The sequence below is a fragment of the Camelus bactrianus genome, chromosome 5 (genome assembly GCF_048773025.1).
Source record: "Camelus bactrianus isolate YW-2024 breed Bactrian camel chromosome 5, ASM4877302v1, whole genome shotgun sequence".
NCBI classification, from domain to species: Eukaryota; Metazoa; Chordata; class Mammalia; order Artiodactyla; family Camelidae; genus Camelus; species Camelus bactrianus.
The window spans coordinates 38,158,766-38,179,259 of NC_133543.1; the positions used below are offsets into that span (position 1 = coordinate 38,158,766).

The following is a 20,494-nucleotide window of genomic DNA, read 5'->3' on the forward strand; positions in this document are numbered from 1 at the left end:
CCTGACAAAGAACATATGTATGTGTAACTGAATCACTATGCTGTACACCTGAAACTAACACAACATTGTAAATCAACTATACTTCAATTTTAAAAAAAAAAAAGAAGCTGAGTTGCCAAAGGTCACAGTCAGTAAATAGCAGTTAGGATTCAAATCCTGGAAATCAGGCCCAGAGTCCACAGCCTTGATCACCACAGCCTCTGCCTCTGAGCTCCCTGGGCCCGGCCCCTGGCTGAGTGCCGAGGGGAGATGGAAGGATGGGTAGCAAGAACGGGGCCTAGACCCACTTCCTGCCCTCCTGAAGTTTTTGTTTTTTTAAAAAAAAAAAATTTACTTTTATACAATTTGTAAAAGTTACTTTGCATTTACAGTTATTACAAAATACTGTACAATACATCCTTGAGCCTATCTTACACCCAACAGTTTGAACCTCTGACTCCCCAGACCCGATTTTACCCATCCCCCTCCCCATTGGTCACCACTAGCTTCTCTATATCTGTGAGTCTGCTTCTTTTAGGTTATATTCACTAGTTTGCTGTATTTTTTGGATTCCACATATAAGCAATATGATACACTATTTATCTTTCTCTATCTGATTTATTTCACCAAGCACAATGCCCTCCAAGTCCATCCACGTTGCAGCAAGTCCTGCCCTCCGGAAGTTTACATAAGTCACGAAGATGCAAGATGTACGTTCCTGAATGAAACCACCATCAGGTAAGACAGTGTCTGCTCAGCAAAAAAAAGAAAAAAAGAAAGAGCCCTTCTGGTGTAAACGCGTTTGGAGGATGAAGTTTACATCAGGCCAAGATTTCAGAGGAGTGTGGAGAATGTGGTTCCACCGGGTTTTCGAGTAGAAGGTAAGTCGACATGAAGGGTCAGTGGCAGCTCTTCAAATCAGGCGGAAGACAATGCAAAAGATATCAGGGAGATGTGTGACAGGTGGTTTTTGAAAATCGGCTTCTGCCATCCTGCCTGGCAGAGACCTAAAGATGCAGACGATGACCAGATCTCCGGGGAGTGGTCCACGGCACAGCAAAGCCTTCACAGACCACGCACCACTGCAGGAGGGCTGCCGCCACCTTCCTTTATGTGCTTCCGACATGGTTACAGATGTGCCTGCATCTTCACTACCTACAAGTACCAAGAATCTCTTTCAACAAAACTGTTTCAAAGTCTCACAAGTGGTTGACTTGCAATGCAGTAGTATTTTTAAAGTGAAGAGTTTTTTGGTTTCTCCCTCCCTGCCCCTCCTCTTTGCTTAAACAAAGAAACAAACATGATGGCACTTCTTAATTCAACAAATTAGGACTATGATTTTTTTTAGGAAGATAATTTTTTAAATACCAAATAAGGCGGAGCTAGTAGAAATCAAAGCTGCATTTGCTCGGCTTTTTCTCTGCACATTTATACAGCAAATACTACCAAGGTGACACAGTGACTATGGTCTAAATACACATCTGCAGTGGAAGATTTTGCAGATGCTTCCCCAAAGCAAAATGTTTATTAACGGGATCTATTCATTTTAATAAGAACTCTTCGCGATCAACAGATACAGTAATTAGTTGTGGCCTTGGGCAAGTTAATTAACCTCTCTGAGCCTTGGTGTATCTGTCATCTATCAAATATAATTAACAATGTCCACCTTACACCACACTGGGCTGACAGAAGGATTAAATGTAATCACACAATAAAGGGGGCTTCCAGTGTGTGGTAGGGCCATTATTCTTCTTACCAAATAAATACAGCAGCCTCAGAACGAGGTTGCTGCCGTTCTATGTGGAGCTGGTGATGACTCAGGACTCAAATGGAGGAAACGTTTGCAGTTACACACAGTAAAAAGGGAAGGTTAATGACGACGACAGTATTCCTCTTTGAAATAAATCAGCATTTGTATTTTACGTGTTTAGCAGAAAAGTCTCCATTTGAATTCATAAAAGTGGGAAGTTTCTTGAGAGTGCCAGTTACTATGTTCCACGTTTTTAAAACACATCCCATCAATGAACATAACACAAAGCATGCTTTCCACTTCTGGCAAATGAATTTCCATCTCCAGGGCCCACGTGAAATATGAAGTTCTGCCCGACACCGAGATTTTCCTCCTATAATTTAAAGACATTCAGCTGGACTAGTTTGCTTTATTACCTGGATTTTTAAAAAAGAGCTCTGCAGCTGTTCTCATAATTTAGCCCCATTTTTCAAAACAGTGCCTGATGTGTCTATTATATTTTGACCCAAAAGAAAGGAGACACGTTTCAGTAAAAAACTTTACATTTTTTTCCCAGCGGTTCTTCCCCCTTCTCTGCTCCACTTCTGTATGATCGCCATGTTTTAAGAGAAGCATCTCTTCATATTCCTGCCTCAAGTGAACTGGGATAAAAATGTCATTCACCAATCTATTGGCTGTATTTAGATATAAATACAGAAGTCTTGAGAAGGTTACAGTAGAGAAGGAAGGTTTCAAAGTTAGTTGGAGGATGATGCTGGGATCAAGGAAGGATTTTTTTTAAAAAAAGATACCTTTGATTTGCTCATTCTTGGCACATCTTTGTATGCACTTGTAGGAGAACATGTATGTTCGTTGCTATATCCTAAGTCAGTGGTGGTCGGTACCATGTGAGGAAGCACAGTGCCCTTGCTCCGTCCCTTTACTTCCCTCCCAATGAGCCCCTGGTACATTCCCACATGTCCTCCATCACCCACTGCCCCTGAGAGGCCCCGGACCCTCCCCATGCCCCTTCCAGATCCTCCTCTCATTCACTGGTGCCCTGAGCATAAGCCCCACTCCTGCCCATCTGGGCGATATCACAGTAGATGTTAGTCGCACGTCTACCCTGGGCAAGCACCATGCTGGAAGAGATTGTGGTTTAAGGCACCAGTGCAATTTGCAAGAACATATACCAGGTTATTCAAAACTGGAAAAAACAAAGTTCAGACTGCCACTGTCTCTCCGTCTGCCTGTCTCTCTCTCTCTCAAACACACACACACCAACAACAATCACCAACCCCCGACCCCAGCCAATCCTGCCCCTCTGCCATCGGTGGAGCCAGCAGTCAATGCAGGAGGAAACCCACTTACGAAATGACAGTAACCTGTTTCCTATCATTACAAAGCAGAGTGGGTGGGTCTGACACCACCCCACTAGCGGGCTGGACCAAGGGCGGGAAGGAGGGATACAGGGGTGCTGTGGCCACCAGGTCGTGTCATCACTCTCCAACAGGAAGACATAAATACCAGTGAGTGTGGTTTATTTTTTTCTTTGAGGTGGACTCACGGGGTTCCCAGCTCTTTTTTAGGGAGCACGGACGACCGACATCTAGTGGCCCCTATTTAAATTACTCTTGGGTTATGGTGCCATGAAAAAAGAAATGACATGTGGCTTTCAGGAAACTCAAGAGTTAATTATAAATGCAGCAGAGGCAACCATCACATCCTCCATTTCTGCCACAATCACCTGGGGTATGTGACTTCCCCTCTCCACACCTCCATCTCCTCATCTGTAAATAGGGGTAATATTGGTAATAAGCACTGGGCTGTGAGGAGGGCTGGAGGAGAGAATATATGCAATGTGCTCAGAATAACACCAAAAAGAAAAAAGAAAAGAAAAAGAATAATGCCTGACACATAGTGAGTGTTCAATTAGTATTAGCTTTGCATTACTTTAATTGATAGAACGTATTTTAAAATTTTGTAAGGTAATAATTGGTGCTCATAATTGGTTAGCTTCATTAGCATTCTACTCCATTTGTCTCTGTCATAACATAAAAATACTACTTTTAAGCACTTAGTGAAACTGCATTAACATTTACCCACAGTCTTCTAGTACTGTTGACACAGCCGAGAAGATCTGCCTCATGTATCATGTGGTCTGACACGCCTTCGACATCACTCTGTGTACCTTCAGGGATGCGGGGACCTCACCTTGAGAAGTCCAGTATTATCTAATGCCTGCCTGAAAACCCAAAAGCGGCCCACACTGCTCCGGGTTTATGTACGAGATTGGAATGTCTTAGGTAGGATGTGCTCTATTCACTTTGTCACAGTCCACACCACTCCCTGTCGCTCTGCACTAAGCCACATCTCCATTTCTCCCATTCATGTTGCCTGCTGACTCTGAAAACACTTGAGTTTGATACTTCTTGTTTAGATGCTAAAATATAAAGTCCATATCTCTTATTCTGGAACTGAAGGTTTTTCATGGTCTGCCCTTTTGGTCATGCTTTATTCACATTAACCCTGCATGCTGGGCACAATCATGCCAGCTGACCAGCTGTTCCCTTCCAGTCTCTGTATCTTTCCTTTGCCAGTTCCTGCTTTCTGTCTAGAACACCTCTCAATGTCTTTCCACTGAAATTCCATCCCTTCTCCACGACCACCCTTAAATTCCACTGACACCTTGGCTGCTTCCCCCTGACTGTTACAGCCTGCGTAATCTTTCCCCTTTCTTGGCTTTGTCATCAATTAACAGGGCTAGTAAGCTCCACAGGGCAGTGGTTGGAGGCTAAGTGAGTTCATAAGCACTTTGTGCCTGACATGTCACGCGTGGTCCATAAACGAGGCTTTACTATTACCATCTTATCCGTCTCACCTGACAACTCTAACACCTATTGTAATTTTTGAGCATGTGTATTTTTAACCAGTTTTAAATTATAGTAAAATAGTCGGAAGATTTATTATTTTAACCATTTTTAAGTGTATGGTTCAATGGCATTAATTACATTCACACTGTTGTGCAATCATGACCACCATCCATCTCCAGAAATTCACCTTCCAAAACGGAGACTCTATCCCCCCCCATTCAACACTAGCTCCCTATCCCCTCCTCCCCGCAGGCCTTGGCCACCACCCTCTTACTTTGTCTCTGAATTTGACTACTCCAGGTACCTCATGTGAATAGAATCATACAATATTCATCCATTTGTGATTGGCTTATTTCACTTAGCCTAATGTTCTCTAGGTTGTAGCATGTGTCAGAATGTATAAGGCTGAATAGTATTCCATTTTAGGTAAAGAGCACATTTTGTTTATCCATTCATCCATTGATGAACACTTGAGTTGCTTCCAACTTTTGCAAATAATGTGGATGTGAATTGTGAATAATGCTGCAATGAATTTGGGTGTGTAAATATCTGTTCAAGTCCTTGCTTTCAGTTCTTTTGGGTATATGCCCAGAAGTGGAGTTGCTGGATCATATGATAATTCTATGTTTAATTTCTGGAAGACCCACTCTATCATTTTCCACAGAAGATGCATCACTGTCCATTCCCCCCAGCAATGTGCAAACCTTCCAATTTCTCCACATCATCTCCAGTACTTGTTATTTTCTGCTTTAAAATAAAAAAAAAAAAAGCCATCTTAACAGTGTGAAGTGTCTGCCTTCTACTGTCTTCATCTCCATTTTGCACTTTACTTTTTACCCCTTTCTGTTCAGTATTTTTTCTTTCTAATAGACTCATAAACTCCTTGATGACAGAAATAATCATGGACAATTTATGTATCTTTCCCTCACCCTCCATCCTAGACCTTCAGCTCCCACTGGCACCTAATACAGAGCTCTTACAAGTTTGGGGTCTCAATCCCAAAGTGTGGGCACATCTGAGAGCTTGTTAAAAACGCAGACTCTCAGGCCCTGCCCTGGAACTAGTGAACCAGAATTTGCCTTTTAACAAGCTCTCCAGGGTGTCTGCAAGCACATTACAGGTTGAGTGACACCAGGATGTGGAAAGGCAACCTACCTGCCTTCTGTCAATAGGTCCCATTACCTCATGTTGTAGGTGCTCTATAGTGTTTGCTGAATGAAGGCTTAATAAGGAAAATTAACAGCCCTGTTAACACCCACCATATCAGGCATTTATCAAAAATGTGAAAAAGCATCTCTTGAAAAGCAGCTCAAAGCAGGTTGAAAAAATAGGGCACAGAAAACTGCCACAGCCAAGAGGCGCCTAAGGAGATGTAACTAAATGGCATGTGGTGTCCTGGATGGGACCCAGGGACAGAGAAATGGCATTCGAAACACTAAAAAATCTGGACAAAGTATGGACTTTTGTTTATAACCATGTATGAACACTGGCTCATTAATTGTGACAAATGTACCCTACTAATGCAAGATGCTAATAACAGAGGAAGGTGGGAACTCTCTGCACTACCTTCACAATTTTTCTGTAAATCTAAAACTCCTCCAATACAAAAAGTTTATTTAAAAAGAGGAGGCAGAGAATAGGCAGAACGTCAAAATGACAATCAGCTGCAGATGTGTGGGAAGTCACATTTTTGTCTTCAATTTCCTGCTGCGGAATAGGCTGGTACCTCTGGGACCTTGCATAATCACAAGGGCACCTCTGCAGCCCTGGGGAAAGATGGCCAGCAGCTGGTTGGCCCTGAACCTGACACCAGTTCAGCCTCCCTCTGCTGGGCCTGGGACAGGCCCCTGCTACCTATGTAGTCACTGGGTTCCACTATCAGAAATTAAAATGTTTAATTTAATTTAATTACCCAAAGTAACATTAATCAAAAGGACAAAAACAAATGGAAGAGAAAGCACTTTAACCCAAGGCTGGATGCTCTGCTATCCTGTACAAAGAGCTCATTTGTCAAAACCATAAGACCAAGTCTCCTAATTCTAGAGAGAATAGAAGGCTAGATGTGCCGATGGCTACAGGGATTTTAGTTAGTCATAAACCTTCATGGACCATTTCACCAAGCTCAAAAATTCTGTAACTTTACCATTACTCCCCACCACCAACATCCTCCCCCACCCCCAAAAATCTGTCATCTCCAAACTCTGCTGTCCTTGCTGTGGTAGACCTTATTACCACAAGGAGGATCCTGTTAAGTGCTTTGCAGAGGGATTATACCCACCAACCTGTGGATTCAAGCCCAGAAATGAGATTTGCTATGAACGATGCATTGGGAGCAGAAATGTGTGTCACTTCTGTATAGAAGTTTTAATGTCAGTAATCGCTTCACCACAATCTCTGCTGGCTCTACCACAGGACCAGGAATGTTCCAGATAAGACCCGTCCTGTCAACCCAGGTCCCCAGACGAAAGTGGTGGGGAGAGGAGCTATAGCAAACCTGCAATGGGCAGGAAGCACAACTGAGGAATGGACTTTTGTTGTCATGAGACACTGAGACTTTGGGGTGTTTGTTACCATAGAAAGCCTAGCCTATCCTCACCACTAAACTTGCCATCACCAAATCAGTTAGTCAGTATCTGCAAAAGATTTGGTCTTCGTGACCACAAGCTCCAAATTTGGAATTTTTTCAGACAGATATGTGCTAAAATGAGTCTTTTCCAAAAATTAGGCACTTACTCAAATGCTTTTCCTTAAAGCTGCCACTAGAAATAGGTTGACTTGCTAACCTGGGAATTCTGCAGCAGTTTCTCTGCCTCTTTAACTAATTACTACAGTATTAGTCAGAAAAGTCAAAAATATATAGTGCATCTGTTATGAGCAACAAAGTGAAACATTAGCTATTCATAGCAAAATGAGCACTTCAGGAGGCTTGAGATTCTCATTCAGAGATACAGGAAAAAATGTAGGAATGTAGTACTACAACAACATTAAAATTATTAATGGCAAGATAAGTAAAAAGACAAAAGTTCCATTTAGAAAATGCTTTGCATAAACTATATATTCCATAATAGAGGCGGAATGAAACTTGCTTTTCCTACTCCAAAGAGGCTTCTAAGAGCTTATTTTGAATTCAGGTTGCCATAGAAACCAGTAGAGTTCTGGATGGGATTCCATCATAATTGCTGCATAAATCAAACACACGGAAGAACCCCAGCTCACTGTCTCAACTTGAAACAAAGCCACGACTCCAGTTTGAAACACTGATGAGTCTTCGAATTGAAGGCTTAAACATCTATATTAAAAAAAATTAAGGCTCTTGACAGTGATACTGCTTCAAACTTAGATCTTTTGCTTTCAAAGAGGTAGAAGTAACTGTAGGCATGACCAGGACCTACAGTGGTGCCATCTGAAGCCAGGTCATGCTCTGTCATTCATGGTACCAGGCATGCATGTCTGTGTAGGTGTGCTCAGGCACAAGGGTGGACGGGGAAGATATTTTTATCATATTGCAGCAATCACAGTGCTTTGGGTAAAACACAAGAGCCACTACACAAAAATATGATTGCGTGGTGGGGGTGGGTTGCTCAATGGTAGAATGCATGCTTAGCATGCACAAGTTCCTGAGTTCAATCCCCAGTACCTCTGTTAAAAGTTTGTTTAAATGATTGCAATAATAGCCAGAATTTATTGCATGCTTACTGTTTTTAATTGTTTCTGTATTAATGTAACAACCTTATGAGGTAGGTACTATTATCATCTCCATTTTATAGACAGGGAGATGAGTTTACACAAGTTGCCCAATATCATACAGTAGTTAAAGGCAGAACCTGGATTTGAACCCAGTAAGTCTGACTCCAGAGTCTGCACTTTTAACCACTAGGCTTTTCTGCCTCCTTGAGCAGAAATTTGCAGCTACTAATATAAGACAAATTTAGCTTAGATTAAGAACACAGGTGTAGCACCCACCCCAACAGTCCTCAAGCTCTAGGGCATACAAGCAGCTGGGGCTGCTTAGTGAAAAATGCATATTCTTAGGCCGTCCACCCAGAAATTCCAATTCAACATGTTGGGAGTGACATCCATGCACTTGCATCTTCCCAGCATCCCGAGGGATTCTGAAGCAGCTATTCTGCACGCCATACTTTGAAATATACTGACCTATCCAAATTCAGCTGATGAACAGTTGCAGACAGATGAAGCAACTTCCCCTATGCAGAGGAAAGCTGAGAAACAGAGAGTAGCCTTTACAAAAAGCTCTGAGGACAGAAAAGCAGAAAATAAAAGCCTTAAAACAATAAAACTCTTATAGTTTATTCTTTAGAACTCTCCTCAGATCTTTGATCAGAGTCTATTCTCCTAATTTTGCACACAACTCTAAGGAATACAGTTATCCAGTTTTCAAGATCACAGAAGAGTAGAAGCAAAAATAAAAGAGGAAAGAAGGCAGAAATATTGACAGCAACAGATGAAGGCTGATAGAAAGTGAGGAAGAAGGGAGGAGAAAGGAGAATTTAAAAATACAGACATTCAGCAAAGCACTGTGGCCTGGGAGCATCAGCGCTGAGACCCTGAGCTCCCCATGCATCTGGAGGAAGGACAAGGTGAAAAATAAGATTCCTCTTTCTCTTCCAGTCCCGGGTGATTATGGATCTCCCAGCTCCGGTGCAGACACGGCCAAGTTGAAGAACCACACCATACACAACCAGTCCCGAAAATGGCACAGAAACGGCATCAAAAAACCCCGATCGCAACGATACAAATCTCTGAAGGGGGTGGACCCCAAGTTCCTGAGGAACACGCACTTTGCCAAGAAGCACAACAAGAAGGGCCTGAAGAAGATGCAGGCCAACAGCACCAAGGCCACGAGTGCACGTGCCGAGGCTGCCAGTGCTCTCGGAAAGCCCAAGGAGGTCAAGCCCAAGATCCCAGAGGGCAGCAGCCACGAGTTCAGTCGACTTGCCTAAATCGCTCGCCCCAAGCTCAGGAAACGTGCTCATGTCCGCGTCGCCAAGGGTCTCAGGCTCTGCCAGCCAAAGGACAAGGACAAGGCTCAACCAAGGCCGCAGCTGCAGCTGCAGCTCTGGCTCCGGCTCCCAAAGGCGCCCAGGCCCCAACAAAGGCTCCAGAGTAGAGGCCTTCATCTATTGATGTGAGGATAGAAGGACTGGTGTGACCCCTGGGCTGCTGTCTGCATGGGGCTAATGTCCTCCTGTGCTGTTTGTACAAATAATCCTGAGGCACGAAAATACATAAATAAATAAGATTCCTGATGTTGGGCCACCAAAAACAAAAAGGAGGAGGAGTGAATGATTTATTATATTTTGTCCACTATTTTCAAATGACAATGATGTCAAATATTTGTGGAGACTTTCCATTTCAAACAGTTGAAACTATTAATACGTGGGTACTTAAAAGCCCGTGTGTGACCATTCTCTCTCAGGCTCAAGAGGTGAAGGCAATTTACTGGTGGAAGTGGGTGAAGTCAAGGGGGAAACGGGGAATTAGTGGTTAGGACCCAGGTTTTGGGGAGGAGAATACACACACCATAATGTGTTTTGTCTTCTGCTGCCAGAAAAATGTATGTTGCACTGACAACAACAAAATGACAGAATTTTATACTGAACAAAGTGCTTGCCCTCGGAGTATTTCTCACTAGAATGCAGGCTTTTCAGAACACTTACCCAGATGGTAATTTTTCAGCCAGACTCCTTTTCCTTCAGTAAAACTGGGTGATGAAGTTATTTCAGGTCATTTCTGGTTACCTCTTTGCCTTGGGAATACCTTTACATACAAGCTTCTTTTCAATCCCACTTTTACTCCTGATGGTCAATTAGAATTGATTCAAAAAGTTAGATGTATATGTGTATAAGACAAAAGAGATGGTAAAATGGAAAGAAATTCTTATTCTCAGATTTTGAGTTTCCTGTATTTAATGGTAATGGTGCAACACAGCCCCTCAGTCTGTGTTTAATGGGTGAATGGATGGATAGGTAAATGAGTAGGTGGGTAACTGGAGGGATAAATGGATGACTAGACAAATTAATTAAAAGTTCTTCTGATAACACAGAAGATGGTATCTCCCTAGCAAAAGAATATCAGGAATAACACTTAAAAGAAGTCAAAATGACAAGCAGACTGCATGTAGTCAGATGACCACCAAATACATATCTGTGTGCACCGGCATATGTACCTGTGCAAAGGACCAAGAATAGTGGTGATAGTGTTCAATAGTGTTAGTTTTCTCCTCTTTTCTCTCACGATTCCGGCATGCCACACAGCTCCCGCAGCTGCGGTTAGACAGGCAGGAGGACCCTGCCACAGAAATACAGGCCAAGGCAGCAGTACATGTGACTGGTCAACAGAGCAAGAGGGATCTCCAGACTGAGAGGCAGTCAGGATGGGAGCTGAGAGGGCAAAGAGGTGTATGAAGCCCTTAAAAACTCAGAAAAAAATTCACTATGCTTCTATTGTTTCCAACTCAAGGTTTTTAATCCTGGAGCCTATTGTGCTGACTCATGTCCAACCCCAGACAAAGTGTCTAGAGCTTAGAGGTCCTGGCCCTGTTTATCATGAGCCTTACATGTCTGAGAAAAGAAGAGCCTCCTCCGACCGAGAGGTTCCCACGTGAGATGCCAGGGCCATGACACTTTACCTGACAGAGAAAGTCAGGAATTTCTATGTCCACTTGGGTTCTGGGGGGATGAAGATGGTAGGTGGCATTCTCCTTACCGTCCTAGGGGATCTCCTATTTGGGGCTCCCAGGTAAGATTTGGTCAGGACACACTAGCTTCCTACTTCTTCAACAAGTTAATAGAAGTAGAAGCTACAAATGGCCCCAGAAACGGTCCTTGTGACTGCAACCTTCCAACATCACACGTATTCTGGTTGCCTCTGGTGGATGTTCCTTTCAGTTCCAACAGCAAGGAGAAAACAGAGTGCCTTCTTTTATATAGAACTGTGAAGAAAAGGTTAAGCTGCAATACTCACACTGTACTACAGAAAACAGAGGCTTGTACAACAGGTCTAACCAAGTAGCAATTATGAAACAGCTATTAAAGAAGTCATTATGCAAATGGGATTCCAATCTCCATCTAGAAATAAGTAAAGGAAAATAAGCATATCAGTTAAACTTTAAAAAAATATTTGGACGTGACACGAAAAAAGAAGCAAGGGAAAAAGGTGAACTCTGGTGAATGAAGCATCCTAGCTACACCCAGGGATGTCTACCATATACTGAGAAAATTTCAACATCATACATTGCCACCTATTGAACAAGAACCTTTTCTTTTCTTTTCTTTTTGAACAAGAATCTTTTCAAAGAGGGGAATGGTCTTGTTTAGAAGGCATTTTGAAGTGAGCACTGAACTATGCGTACTTGGGTGGTGGAATCAACAGACCATTTTGTCTTTGGCCTCTCAAAAACAGTCTGGGGAAAGTAAAATTATTTGGGAGTATTCAGCATATAAATGGATAAGTTCGTCCAAAGAAATGAAGGATGAAAATGTGATCAGGTCAGAACTCTGGAGAGCTCTAACCGTTAACAGTCAAGTAGTTACAGAAGAGCCAGCTAAGGAAAGAGAACATGCAGATGCAATCCAGTCAAGACAGAGGAATGCCTCCCAAGTCAGGGGTGAGGACAGTGTCCAGGAAGACGAAATGCTCCAAAGGGAATAAGAAGCATTCTATGAAGGCTTAGAAATTGGCAGTGAATTCATGATGACTTTTCAGAGAGCATTTCAGTACAGGGTGATGGAGGCAAGAAGCCAAATGCTCCTGTCTGAGAAGTAAGTTGGACATGAGGAAATAAAGGCCACGAATAGAAGACTGCTCTTCCAAGACTGTGAAGAAAGGAGAGAGATTCAGTGGGGGCTTGGGGAAGCTGCAGGAAGGTGTACTTTTGACTCTTGCTTTTATTTCAGAATTGAGTCTGCTTAAGTACAACTGCAGCCAAAGGAGAAGTTCTCAGGGGGAAGGGGGAGACTGAAGTTCCAGAGCAAAACTGACAGTTATAATGAGCCGACGACACAGGCAATGGGGTTAGAGGGTCAAGAACGCACCTGGAGGAAGAAGCCCAGGAAAGGAAGTCACAAGGCATTTCCCCCACTGAAACAATGCTGGAAGGAGGCGAAACTGGGCACCTAAACTGGCACCTAAAATGTGTTCTATATAAATGCATATATTTAATCTGCCACCTGCATCTGTGGCTTGCCCTCAAAATGCACAAAATAACTCTGAGACATTAAAACAATTTTTTTTCAAAGTATGTTCAGTACCTTCTATTGGAGTATGTGGAAAAAACATGTAATCCATTCTAGAATGATTTTATGTTAAATAAAGTGTAGCGTGGCACTTAGAGGCTTAAAACTTCAAGTGAGGAAAAAAATATTACCCTTCAGACAACCAAAGTCTCACTTAATGAAAACAGGGGTATTCATTGCAGCAACCCATTCTCTCTTAAGATTTGATTCACCCAGAAATGTCAGCAGACTATCAGTAAAATCGAGGTGAAAAGTCTCTTAACTGGAAAATGTTTTCTTTTTGAAAATATTGTCAAAACCTAGGAGAATATCTGACATCCTTTCTAAATATTAAGACAGGGCCTGTGTTCCCTTCTTGTACGTTTATTTGTGAGCTGGTGATGTTTTATCAAGTGTAAAATATCAAGTGTAAAAAGGAGATGTTTTATCCTCTTACTACCTGAACTCTCCTTGATATTTGAAATGAGGAGTCCAATAAATCTTCATAGGAAGGAAATCCATGTAGGTGAATGTTACATTTTTCCCTCAGTCTTCAATCTCAATATTTTATTCTAAATGTTTTGTACTTCATTATTAATAAACTTCATAAAGTATTTTAAGTATATGTTTTATCAAGTATAACAATATCAATCAATTTGAAGCCTTCACAGAATTTGAGGCAATGCCCATGGATCCAGGCTCTGAGCCTTGAAAGGAAGAAAACTAAAAACCTGAAAGTAACCTGAGGTTTCTCTTTCACTTTTTCTCTTCAGTTCTCACTTCTTACTCTTAAGAAGGGATATGGCTTAGTCTCTTATCTGATGGAACACTGGCTTTTTACAACGTGTCCTCTTTCTAAAAAGATCTTCTGTAGTAGGATGTGTATGTAAAGGCAAGGCTATGGACATTCCAAAAGTGTCAGCCCCTCATCTTCACACATGTCCTCTCGACCCAGAGTCACAGACAAGTTCCCTCATAACCGTAGTGTCTGCAATGAGCCCATCACATGAACTCGAGGGAGACAAAAGGGCTCCTCTCTGCAGCAATCGGCTTATTACTCGCACCTCTCCCCTCCAACCACCTCTGCATCACCTCTATCCAGACAGATGCCACTCAAACCACTACTCTCATTTTAACTCCTACAAATAAGCCCAGTTTGTTTTGTTTTCACCATTTATTACACTGAGTGAAGGGCAGAGATGAATCACACGGTCTATAGCTGTTAAAGAAAAGCAGTGGAGGAAATGTGAAACTAGTAAGTATTCTACAAAGGACACAATCAACGGCTCAGGTCGTACAAAAGCACGGTGCTTCAGAGAGCTCTGCAAGAAGTAGTTGATTCAGTCCAAGCACAATATAAAAACATGAAGAGCGATCCAGAATTATATCCATTGCTACAATTTTTCTGAAACCTCCCGGTTTTACTAAGTTGGACAAGAGTGCAATGTTTCTTTCTAAAGAAAGGCCAGCATGTCATAGATCTCCGTTTCTTTAATATGATTGATTTGTGTGTACGGAAGCATGGACTTTGATGATCTTCAATCTCTACATTTGTTTCAGCCCTTCTTGCAGAATCATATAATAAGATGTTTGGTATGATTCTTCCTTAATGAAATAATATGAAACCAAAGAATTATAGAAAGCTTACTATTCTTCTGGAATCCACAGCACCCCGTGACCCACAATATCTTTGCCACGACTCACCTGTTAGATCAGGTACAGGCCTCACAACTGTCATCATTTGGACCCAGGTGATGAGGGCAAAGGAATTTAGGGCTGTTTTGAGGTTGCCTGAATTTTTATTTCCTGATAATGTCTGCACTTGGAAAAGTTGAGGAGGTCCAAGAAAAGCGGAACTGAAATAATTTGGGACAAAAGAAAATGAAAAGAGAAGAAACTCTGGGTAAAGGTCACTATGGGGATGGGGTGGGTACTGACATTCAATATGAACTCCTGGGATTAGCTTTTAAACAGCTTTCCCCCACCAAAGTAACTGGCTGTCTGTTTTGGAAAACAACTTAAGTGTACAACTCAGAGAATTAAAAGCATCTCTGTGATCACAGAGCCAAAAAGACAACTTCTAAAGGCACAGGTAGGTTAGAACTGTGCCCGAGAGACACATACACCTGTTTACCATGGTGACAACTGATATTTAAGATGAGGAAGCACAATGAATGGGTCATGAAAGGAGGACATGAAACCTCAGGAACACCCTAACATGTCTGTGGACCAACTGTTTACCAGTTCAAGTTGAACTGATAAAAACTCAAAGCAGCTAAAAACGAGGATTTGTAGACACCGGTTTTGTAATTATTTAGTTATGATAGCTACTCTTCACCATTTTTGCTTGTCTCTTTTACATTTAAGCAGCTTCCATAAGGTCTTTACATATGGGACACTGTAATTTTCCTATTGGATAGTACTAAAAGTGGCATTAAAAGATTATACGGTATTTTAGCTTTGCACTGTGAAACAAAGAGGTGAGGAATACTTGCCTCAATCAGTGCTCATTAATTTAGCACCAAAACTTTTACTTTCTAGAAGATAAAGTAAAAGATAAGTCCAAACCCATGCTTCAAATATGCCAGTAAATGTTTTTACTTTCTATAGTATTTCATAATGATAGAAATATTCTTAGAATGCATTTTCTTTGCTCATATAATTGTACCTTCCTTGGTGTAAATGTCCCAGATGAATGTCTATTATTCTATAGAACCAGTTCAATCCTAAGAAATAAGGATGTTTATATGAAGAAAAGAATAATTTATTAAGGTTACATTAACTTCATATCACAATACATATCTTCACCAGAAATTACTAACAGGTATATGAAGAAGCCAAAATTTTGCAAACACAACTCCTTAGAGGGAGTCATGCAGACAGTGTGAGTTTATATAAGTATATGTTTAGTGGCTACCATGTTTCAGCCCAGGTTTAGGGGATACAGCAGTGAACAAAGCAAATCTAACGTGACAGTTAAAAGGAGCTTTTGATGCTAATAGTAGAGCATAGACATAATAGTGGCTGCAACAGAGCAATCTTAGTTTCAAAATAAATTTGTGAAATATGAAAAAAATACTTTAGCATCAAAAACCTTTACTTTCACTTGTATAAATTAGGCAATGATGACTTTACTGAAGACAGGAAGTGGCTCAAAAGAATTTTCTTTTTCATATCATAAAAAGTGCAAGCTTTAGAGCTGAGAGCCTGGGGAACCCAGGTGGCAACCAAGAAAGACAAGGACATTTTCTCCAAAGTTTCCCAAATTGTCTCCTTCAGTCTGTCATATTCCAGATAGGAGTGCCAACTAGATTCATTGCTAGCCCTCAGCCTGTATCGTAAGCAAATAAAAAAAGTAGAAATGAGAAAAATATGCACTGGGCCTTAAGTACAAAGGAAGTGGCTGTAAAAGGATGATTGCTTGAGGGCTAGATGAAATAAAAATCCAGGTCTCTAGAACACTTCAAATGCTCTAGAAGGTGCAGAAGATATTTTGTTATTATGACAGAGGAGCTGCTCATGTCATAGGAAAATAAACTTCAGGAAATTGAACTTCAAAGAAGCTGTTGCTTCAGTCGTCACAATGGGATTCTGCAGATTTAAAGGAATGGTGCCCCCGTGTGGTTTTTTAAAATAAGGTTTCAGAAATTGTTCAGCGTTGTCTCACAAGTCACACTTGTTATACCATGAAACCGTGCATTTTTCTGGTGTGCATCTTTTGTTTACATTTGTTTTCAAATGTGACTATAGTTGTGCCCAGGGCATTGTAAAAAAAAATGTAAGTACACGCAATGAGCTGTTTACAGCAGGAAGTGTTGCTCCATCCATCTCCATGGTCAGTGAAGCGGACAGCACAGGGGAACAGGCGCTGACACAGATGCAGTTGGCGCCCCGGGAGGGCGCAGGGCCAGGGCTGCCATGGTTCTCTGCTCTAGCGCCCAGGGAGACTCCTGGGAACTCTCAGAAGCCAACTTCCACATCTACCCTCCTCCCTGCAATGGATCCAAGAGCTCTGCCTTTTCTCCTGCTGTTGTGAGCAAACTGCCCAACCTCCCTGTGAGACCATCCGCTCAGTGATGCACTGGGTGTGACTCAAGGACTGGGTTCAGCAATTCTCTCTTATTTCGTACTTTTCCCCATTCCACTTTTTCCTTTCCTGTTTCCCCACCAGCATCAACATATAAATATGCTATCATTAAAAAAAACCCCTTTCTTGGCCCCACTTCTTCCTCCAGTTAGCTCCCCATTTCTCCACTCCCTCCTTGAAAGGGTTGCCGGCATTAACTGACTCCAATTTCGATCTTCCCATTCACTCTTGAACCTATTCCAATAGAACTTCTTCTGCCCACTGCTCCGCCAGAACTGGTCATACTGAGGTCATCAGTGTCTCCATAGTTAAATCCATCGGTGAATCTCAGATACCTCTAACTTGACCGTTGACAGCATTAGACCGAATCATCATTTCTTTTTCCTTGGACCCCTTTCTTTCATTGGCTTTCAGGCATCTTCTTCTACTTTTCTGGCCACTCCTTAGTCTCTTCTGTTGATCCTCATCTCCCCAACCTCTAAACCAGTGGCCCTCAACCCTAGCTTCACCCTGGAAGTTTTTTTTTTAAAGGGACAGGTGCCAGAGCATATTTCAGTGACTGATTTAACTCAGTCAGGGAGGATCCCTGGCAAGGGTGGGCTATTAGATGGCCCCAAGTGAGTCTGATGTTTATCCAGGATTGAGAATCCCTGCTCTAAATGCTGGAACGCCCCATGGCTCAGTTCCCAGCCCTCTTCTCTTTCTGTCTAACTCTCTCAGAGATGTCATCATCCAGTCTTGTGGCTTTAAAAACCTCTTACAAGATGATGTCTTAGTTTGTGTTTATCTGACAGCAGAGCCTGAATCAAGGACTTGGGTGCAAGGAGTTATTTTGAAAGTGATTTCATTAAATAGAGGGAAGGGACTGGAGAGAATAAGAGAGAGGATGAAGAAAAACAGTGAAATGTGTGTTTTCAGGGTCACCGTTATGGGCAACAGGGGCTTGATTCTGCTGGCTCTCCTGAGAAGGGTACAGAACCTTCCTCCCCAGGATACCAAAGCATTTACCTGCTTGCTTCACTTCCCATTGGTGGAGGACTTCCCTAGAGGCATTAACTCCCTTGCACTTCTGAGCTGCAGTGAGCTTCAGAGATGGCCAGGCACAGAAAGGGAAAGACACAGTTTGTACTTGAGGTGAGTCTGAGCTCACAGCCCCCTGCCTAGTGCAGCTGTGGTAGATATCAAAAGTGGACCAACTGATACCACCCAAGGCAGGTGTTACAGCTGATGCCTCCAAACTGTATATATCTGGCCCTAACCTTCCTGCTAAACTCCAGACTCACATACTGACTTGGATTTTTAATAGATATCTCAAAGTAACATGTCCAAAACAAAGTCCCTGATCTGCTCCCTTCCCACACCATTCTTCCAGCAGCTCAGGCCCAAGACCTTCAGTCATCCTTGGCAACGTTTTTACACTCCTTACATTCAATCCGTCAGCAAATTCTATTGACTCTACCTTCAAAACATAGTGGAAAGGAGAATCACTACCTTGGTACAAGCCATCATCATCTCTTGCCCAAGTTTTTTGCTATAACCTCCTGACTGTGTCTCTGCTTCCAGCCTCTCTTTTCCTTTAAACCTACTCTCAGCTCAGCAGCCAAAATGTAAGAAAGACTATATAACTCCCCTGCTCCAAACCACCCAATGGCTTCCCTTCTCACTTGGAGTAAAAGTCAAGGCATGACATGACTTGGCCCCCTATGACCTCTTAGATCACATCTACTGCTGATCCTTTTTGCTCCTCAAACATTCCAGGCATGATTCTGCCTCAGGAACTTTGCACTTGCTGTAGGAACACTCTTTTCCCACTTAGCCACTAGCCTCCCTCTCTCATCCCCTTCAGGTCTCTACTTAAATGTCATCTTCTTACTGAGGTCTTTTCCTGTCAACCCTATTTAAAATTGCAACTCTTTTCTGATCTTACTTCATTTTTTTCTTCTTGACACATATCATATTCTAACATAGTATGTGTTTTTCTTATTTATCTTGTTTGTTTTCAGTCTCTCCTATTAGAACTTAAACTCCATGAGGACAGGAATTTTGCTCCATTTTGCTCACTCACTGCTGGTCTCCAGTAGGTACTCAATAAACAGAAGTTCAATGCATGAATGAGAAGACTGATCATTATAATTATTAATGTTTATTGTGCATTTTCCATATGCCAGGCACTCTAATGCACTTTCATGCATTACCTCATTTAAGCCTCACACCCTAAGAGCTACGTTCTGTTATTACCTCCATGTATGCAGACTGTTGATTAAATTGCCAACGTTATACAATTACTAAACAGCTCAGATATAAACCCACATATATCTCTTCCCAAAATGTAGACTCTTAACCACTAGAAAATACTGAGGCTAACTGCTAATCTCCAAGATTAACCACTTCTCCAGAACTTTAGGGGGACAAATGCCACTCTGGCTATGATGCCAGGGTAGATGAACTCACAGCAGGAAAGGAGAGTCTAATCAGTGACTTGGGAGCCACAGAAGGAATAGAGTAGACTATCACAAGGGGGAGGGCAGAGATGAGGCCAGTCCTCAGGAAGGCGACTCCATCCATGCCCCAGCATTCTTTCGGCAAATATCCACTAAGAGCCTCCCGCTGCTCGGCACAGTTCCTGACCTGGAAATTGGGTGGTGAACAAATTAGACCTTATCATGTAGTCGGGGGAACTGCAATGTGATGAATACATTTTAATACAAAATCTGGTACCACCACGTGGTGGTCAGAGAGAAGGGCTGCAATAAAGGGCTGTCTCCATCTCTCTTTAATTTTTATTAATTCTGAGCTCAGATCAAGCATAGAAACCTTTATAGTATAAAGGTCAGTTCCATCATTGCTCAACACTGATTAGCCTTTCATACACACACACCCCAGCCCACTCTCATTCACCCACCAACAGGTCCTGTTATCCACTGTCACCTTTACACACACACGCACACAGGCACACACCTTTGCCCCAGACACAACCCCTTATTATTTTAAGTCAGTCTGCTTCTCAGACTACAGAGATCATGCATCAGGGAAACTAGAAGGTCATCTGATGTTCAGACCTGGCTATTTTCATCAATAATCCACTTCAGGAGGAGCAGATCTCAGAGAATGCCTCCTTTTTTGATGCTGGACCCCAGACAGGTCTCAAGCCCTACCCCTCCCTCCCCCACTCCTGACTCACGTCAGGTAAGGCTGGGAGGAAAGCTGTGTGCTACCTCCTTCGGCTCTGGTAGGTCCTTCTTCAACTCTGGTAGGAAGCTCAAATGATGCACAGCCTAGCCCAGCCCAAACCCCTCCCCACCATAGAACCAGCTGCCTCTCCTGCTCTTGAAGGCGCTTCAGCCCTGCTTGGGATCCTGTCCTAATCTTGCAGACAGCCTCAATTCATGGGTAATAAATCTCCTCACACTTTCTTCCTGCACATGTGGCTACATCCATCTCAACATCAGAACTAAATTTTAGATCCTCCCTGCCCAACAGGCGCAACCACAAGACCTGGGTCATCTGAGCCAGGACCTCAATGAGGTGACAGAATGAGGGAAGCACAGAGGAAGGTGTCACCTGTAACCCCCTCCAAATGGAAAAAAATCAT

At 42.5% G+C, this 20,494-nt stretch overlaps 1 protein-coding gene and 1 non-coding gene across 4 annotated transcripts in view; both read right to left on the reverse strand.

Moving 5' to 3' along the window:
* CACNB4 (calcium voltage-gated channel auxiliary subunit beta 4) overlaps positions 1-20,494 on the reverse strand; it is a 218,726-nt gene that overhangs the window by 144,478 nt on the left and 53,754 nt on the right. The window lies entirely within an intron of this gene.
* Positions 19,905-19,983, reverse strand: LOC123612109 (small nucleolar RNA U2-19). The gene has a single exon (XR_006719282.1). It is a non-coding gene; the product is annotated as a small nucleolar RNA U2-19 (small nucleolar RNA).